Source organism: Hyaena hyaena, unplaced genomic scaffold (genome assembly GCF_003009895.1).
Source record: "Hyaena hyaena isolate Hyena2069 unplaced genomic scaffold, ASM300989v1 scaffold_86, whole genome shotgun sequence".
Taxonomy (NCBI): Eukaryota; Metazoa; Chordata; class Mammalia; order Carnivora; family Hyaenidae; genus Hyaena; species Hyaena hyaena.
This window is the reverse complement of record NW_024080721.1, coordinates 2,163,495-2,169,570: the sequence shown is the minus strand read 5'-3', so window position 1 is coordinate 2,169,570 and position 6,076 is coordinate 2,163,495.

Sequence of the window (6,076 nt, the reverse complement as noted above, 5' to 3'; positions counted from 1 at the left end):
CTCTCTCTCTCTCCTAGAAATAAATAAAAATATTTTAAAAAATGGGATTATGAAAGGTCAGCCAAGGGTGGATTTGAGAGGTTTGGGGGGGGTCAAGTAGGCATTTTGATATTTGGCTTCTCCTTTGGCATCTTTAATTGTGATGTGTTTTACTTTCCCAGGTTTTTACTTAAATTCCAGTTAGTTCACATACAGTGTAATATTACTTTCAGGTGTAGAATTTAATGATTCAACATGCACGTGCAACAGCCAGCACCCATCACAAGTGCAGTTTTTAATCCCCATCACCTATTTAACCCATCCCCCACCTACCTCCTCTCTGGTATAATCATGTTTAATGGACATCTCTGCAGTGTAAAATGACACTTTTGAAATAAAGTTTTCTTGGGGCGCCTGGGTGGCTCAGTCAGTTAAGTGTCCGACTTCGGCTCAGGTCATGATCTTATGGTTCTTGAGTTCAAGCCCCACATCAGGCTCTGTGCTGACAGCACAGAGGCTGCTTCAGATTCTGTGTCTCCCTCTCTCTCTGCCCCTGCCCTGCTCGCTCGCTCTCTCTCTCTCTCTCTAAGATAAATAAACGTTTAAAAAAAAAAGTTAAAATTGTACAAGTATCAGGGCACCTGGGTGTCTCTGTGTCTGATGGTGCAGGGCCTGCTTGGGATTGTCTCTCTCCTTCTCTCTACCCCTCCCACGCTTGTGTGTGCGCTCTCTCTCTCTCTAAATATATAAACTTAAAAAAATTTTTTTTACGACATCATCCAGTCTTGTATTTTTCTGATGAGAATTCAGCCATTATGCTTACATGTTCCTTTGCATGCAATAGGTCTTTACTGTTTGGCTGTTTTAAAGTTTATCTTTGTTTTTCAACAATTCAGTTATGATATGCAGAGAGAGGTGTGGCTTTCTTCTTGGCTCTGTGGGTTCTCATCAAATTTAGAAAATCTCAATTATTCTTTTTCAAAGAGAGATTGTCAGCCCCACTCATGGTCTCCTCTCCTCCATGGATTCCATTACACATACATTAGGCGACTCAATATTGTCACCGAGGCTCTCTTCATTTTTTTCCCCAATCTTTTTTTCTCTTTGAGCTTCAGTTCGGATAGTGGGGGTGGGGGGGGAGAAAAGTATCTTTTTCCTCCACCCTTCTAAGTTCTTGGCTTGGAGCCCCTGCAACAAAAGATAAATTAACAAGAGGAAAAAAAATCACACAAATTTATTTAATGTAAGTTTTACGTGACACGGGAGCCTTCACAAGGAAATGAAGACCGACTAGAAAGTTAGACCTGTGTCGTTAAGTTTGACAAAGTGGAGAGCTGTGGGGACACCTGGATGTCAGTTAGGCATCTGACTCTTGGTTTCTGCTCAGGTCATGATCTCATGGTTCGTGGGTTTTAGCCTCACATCGGGCTCTGTGCTGACAGTGCGAAGCCTGCTTGGGATTCTCTCTGTTCCTCTCTCTCTGCCCCTCCCCTGCTTGTTATCTCAAAAAATAAACTTAAAAGAGTGGAGCGTTGTGGGAACACGGGATAGGACCAAAGAGAAGGTCTGTCCTGAGTTCCCGAAACGGGGAGAGACAGCAAGTCCTGTCCTTCATCTCCTCTTGATGTCCCTGTTTTCAGAGGTAAGGGGGCTCCTTTCTTCCAGGTACAGGGAGGACACCACTCACTGGAGGGCCTATCACCTGCCTCAGGGAAGGTCAGAGAGTCCTTCTGGAACCTATTTCTCACATTCCTTCAGCTTGAAATATTCAATATGCCAAGCTGCTGTATTTTGGGGTAGCGTGTCCTGAACTCTGTCAATAATTTCTATTGAACTGTCCTCTGGTTAACTGATCCTTTCTTCTGCTGTGAAGCCCTTCTAATGAACTTTTTTAGATATTTTGTTTTTCGGTTCTAGGTTTTCCATTTGGTTCCTTTCTTAGAGTTTCCATATCCCTCCAGAAATTCCATTTCTTTATTAAACAGACTCATCTTCTCCTGAACATTATTTAACATACTTATGATTGAAGTCTTTGCCTACATATTTCAACATGTGAGGTATGTGTTTATCAGCTTTATATCTTCATTGTGGACATTTTCATGCTGTATTGCAGGTCTAGTCATTTTTAAAACTTTTGTTAATGTTTATTTGAGAGAGAGACAGAGTGCAAGTGAGTGAGGGGCAGAGAGAGGAGGACACAATCGGAAGCAGGCTCCAGGCTCCAAGCTGTCAGCACAGAGCACAACGCAGGGCTTAAACTCACGAGCCGTGAGAGAGATCATGGCCTGAGCCGAAGTCGGACTCTTAACTGACCAAGCCTTTGGTGCCTTTCAAGTAATTTTTTCTAAAAAGTAAGCTCTATGTTCAATGTAGGGCTCAAACCCATAACTCTTGAGATGAAGAGCCACATGCTCTACAAACTGAGCCAGCCAGGCGCCCCTAGCAATTTTTTGCTTACTGGACATTGCGTATGATGCACTGTAGAGTCGGATTTCTATTATCCTCCTCTGAACACTGTTGAGTTTTGTAGGCAATTAAATTCCCAACAGGTCATGTTGATCATGTGGGGGCTTAGTTTCAGGCTCAAGGCTTTGCTGGGGTGAGCCCATTTTGGTTTTGTATTTTGCCCCAAGTCCTAGACTCAGTCCTTAGGTGTGATACGGCTGTTACTTCTAACGTGTGGCCGAAGTCTCAAAGGAAAGCTGGAGGTGCTTATTAAAAGGCTCTGCCTGGGGGCGCCTGGGTGGCTCAGTCGGTTAAGCATCTGATATCGGCTCAGGTCACGATCTCACGGTTCGTGGGTTCGAGCCCCGCATTGGGCATTTGCTGACAGCTAGCTCAGAGCCTGGAGCCTGCTTCAGATTCTGTGTCTCCCTCTCTCTCTGACCCTCCCCCATTCATGCTCTGTTTCTCTCTGTCTCAATAATAAACATAAAAAAATTTTTTTTAAATAAAAAAAATAAAAGGCTCTGCCTGGGCAGCACTTGAACTCGACTCTGTCTCCCCAGCACTCAGCAGCTGCTGGCATCTGTAGCCACTCTCTCACCTTCCCACTGTGGTTTTCCCCTGAGCTCATTAGACTCTTGCCCCGTGCGTACACAATTTAGGACCTGGCTAAGAATTTGAAGGCAATTAAGTGTGCAGACCTTATGGCTCAGTCTTTCTTATTTTCAGGAAAACTTCCAGAGTTAAACTGCAAACTGACTCCTCAGTGCAATAAGACAGGCCCCCTTTCTGCTTAACTCTTAACTCTGCATCTGGGGATCCATGCTAACTGGGGGGGGGGGGGGTACGTACCCACAGGGGGAAAACTGATTAAACATGGATCTCACCCAGTACTCTTATTTTCTTTTTTTTAACGTTTATTTTTGAGACAGAATGTGAGCTGGGGAAGGGGCAGAGAGAGGGAGACACAGAATCTGAAGCAGGCTCGAGGCTCTGAGCTGTCAGCACAGAGCCTGACGCGGGGCTCGAACCCACGAACCGTGAGATCATGACCTGAGCCAAAGTCAGATGCTGAACTGACTGAGCCACCCAGGCGCCTCTCCTTATCTTAAGGATGTCAGACATCTGCTCCAGTTTCTATCTGGTATCATCTGTCCAACATCTTTAAAAGCTGATTTATATTTTGTACAGTTTCTAATTGTTATCAACAGAACAGTTCGTCTGTTTTAAGACACTTCATCATTACCAGAACCGAACTCCTAACTTAACTGTATTTTAAATGCAAATACATCTTATCTACCGCCAATAGTGAAGACATATATAATTGTATCACAAAAGTTGTTCTTAAATACTTTTAAGCTTACTTCAATATAATTGGTTTCCTTTGTGATCCTCTAAGCAAATAATTTTGAGAACTCGTTATTCTGAGAGGTTGGGCTTTACCAGAATCCCCTACACACAAATGTTAAGAACTCCTGGCCCAGATTCTCTCCTATCATAGGTTTCCCTGCATTTGGGGGAAGGCGTTTCTCTGGGGTCCCTTCTTTTGTTCATCATACTTGTGGAGTATCTACCATGTCAGGCACTGTCCTAGGCCCATGGGACAGAACAGTGAACAAAATCAAGCCCCTCTACTCAGGCTGGCAGGGACACGTGTGTTCTTTCCATGTTTCCATAGGGAGGGAGCAGCAATAGAGGAGCTCTCCAAGCCTTTTCCCAGAGTCGCTGGGTTACCCGATCTGCGGGGGACAGCCACTGGCTCCTATCAGTAATTGGAGAGGAGCCTGTTGAAAGGCTCTAACCCAAGGGCTGTTTGTTCTTTTCTTCCCCTCTCCACCTCGGCCGAGGGTCACAGAGCACGGCTCTAGTCTGCCCGAGTTTTCTAAGGGCGGGGAAGGGAGTTTCAGGCAGGAAGGAGGGATCATCTGTCAGATGCAGGGCAGTGAGGGGACAGAAGCCACAATGCTAGGGAGCAGTGGGAGGCAGGAGTGGGGTCCCACTCAGTCTGGCAATGAAGGGAAGCGGCAATAGCTGGGTGGGGAGGTCGGTTCAGGGGACAATTCTTTTGACAAGAAAAGTTTGGGCACTTTAGGCTGGGGGGAGACAGGCTGAGATACAAGACCATGAACCAAGCATATAAAAATGGGAGAAGTCTGAGAAAGGGTACAGGACAAGCATTCCCTAAAACGGAGTTCTCCACAGCAGGCTCCCAGGCCCCATCACTCAACCCAAGTGGCAGTTTGAAGTCCCACTGGCCTGGGGATGCCTGGGTGGCTCAGTTAAGTGCCCAACTCTTGATCTCGGCTCAGGTCATGATCTTCTAGTTCATGGGGTCTTCTGGCTGACAGCACAGAGCCTGCTTGGGATTTTCTCTCTGCCCTTCCCTCGTTTGTGTGTTCTCTCAAAATAAACCTTGAAAGAAACAAAACACATTGGCCAGAAACGCAGCCTCAGCTTTCCATTCGTGTGGATGTGCTGCCACCTGCTGGAAGAACGTCAGAGGCAGCGACAACCATTTGCTAAAGGGAACTGCTCTTCTAAAATGGCTGCAAAACCTTGACCCAGCCCAACCCAGACACCAGACAGGCATCAGGGAGGTCAAGAATTAAAGACGTTTGCAGGACTCCAGTCCCTGAAATGTAAGCTGAATCGCTCCTCTTTGGCCTGACAGACTACCCCCTAGCCTCCCCTCCATCCCGCGGCAGCTGGCACAGAGACCCCAGACACCCAGGCAGGGCTGCACGGGCCCTCTGACGGAATGGTGAGGAACCAAATAGCAGAAAGGGAGAGTGGACCGTATCCTCCTGCCCACATCAGGCATCTAGAGGGGCCGAGGGGTGCACACAGCCCGGGCCCAGCACCGGCAGCATCTGCTCTTAGTAAAGTACGTGTGTGAGCAATTCTAGATTTTATGTTCATTTTTGTGAGACAGGGGAGAAGGGGCAGGGAGGGGGCCGGAGGATCCCAAGTGGGCTCAGGGCTGACAACGGAGCCCGATCTGGGGCTCAAACTCACAAACCAGGAGATCATGACCTGAGCTGAAGTCAGATGCTTAGTTGTGCCACCTGGACCCTCCAAGAGCAATTCTAAGGGTGGAATAGGCTTCTCTTCCCTCCAGCAAGGGAACCCACAAACACGCCACCCCGAGGGCTGCCCAGTCCTACTCAATTGCATTTAACCAGCCCTTAAGCACTGGCTGTGCTGGGCCTGGTCTTACAGCAACCCTGATTTCTGCTCCCAATGACCAAGGAGCTTTTCAGCTTATTTAGGCCTCTAGGCCTCCCGGGCAGAGCAGACAACCAGGGTGAGCACGTACATGAGAGCAGGCTGCAGGGTCACTAAGGTCCTAGAATCCTTTGCTAGGTCTCAGGAGACCCAAACACGACCTCACAGGCCTTGCTAGCCCAGCTTTCGGACACGGATTTGCCACTGATGGAAGTTCTGACATAATGCAGTCTGAACTCCACTGAGTGAACACAACACACACCGTACCTGATGCGCTCCAACTGAACTTTTAAACCCAGAGAAACCCAGGCTGCCAAAGTTTTTTTAGGTTTTTCAGACAGTATCTGCTAGCTGTCCTCTGTCTCCATAGGGTGTGGAACAAGACTGGCTTAAGTTGCAAAGGATATGCATGGAGCTGAGGCTTCCT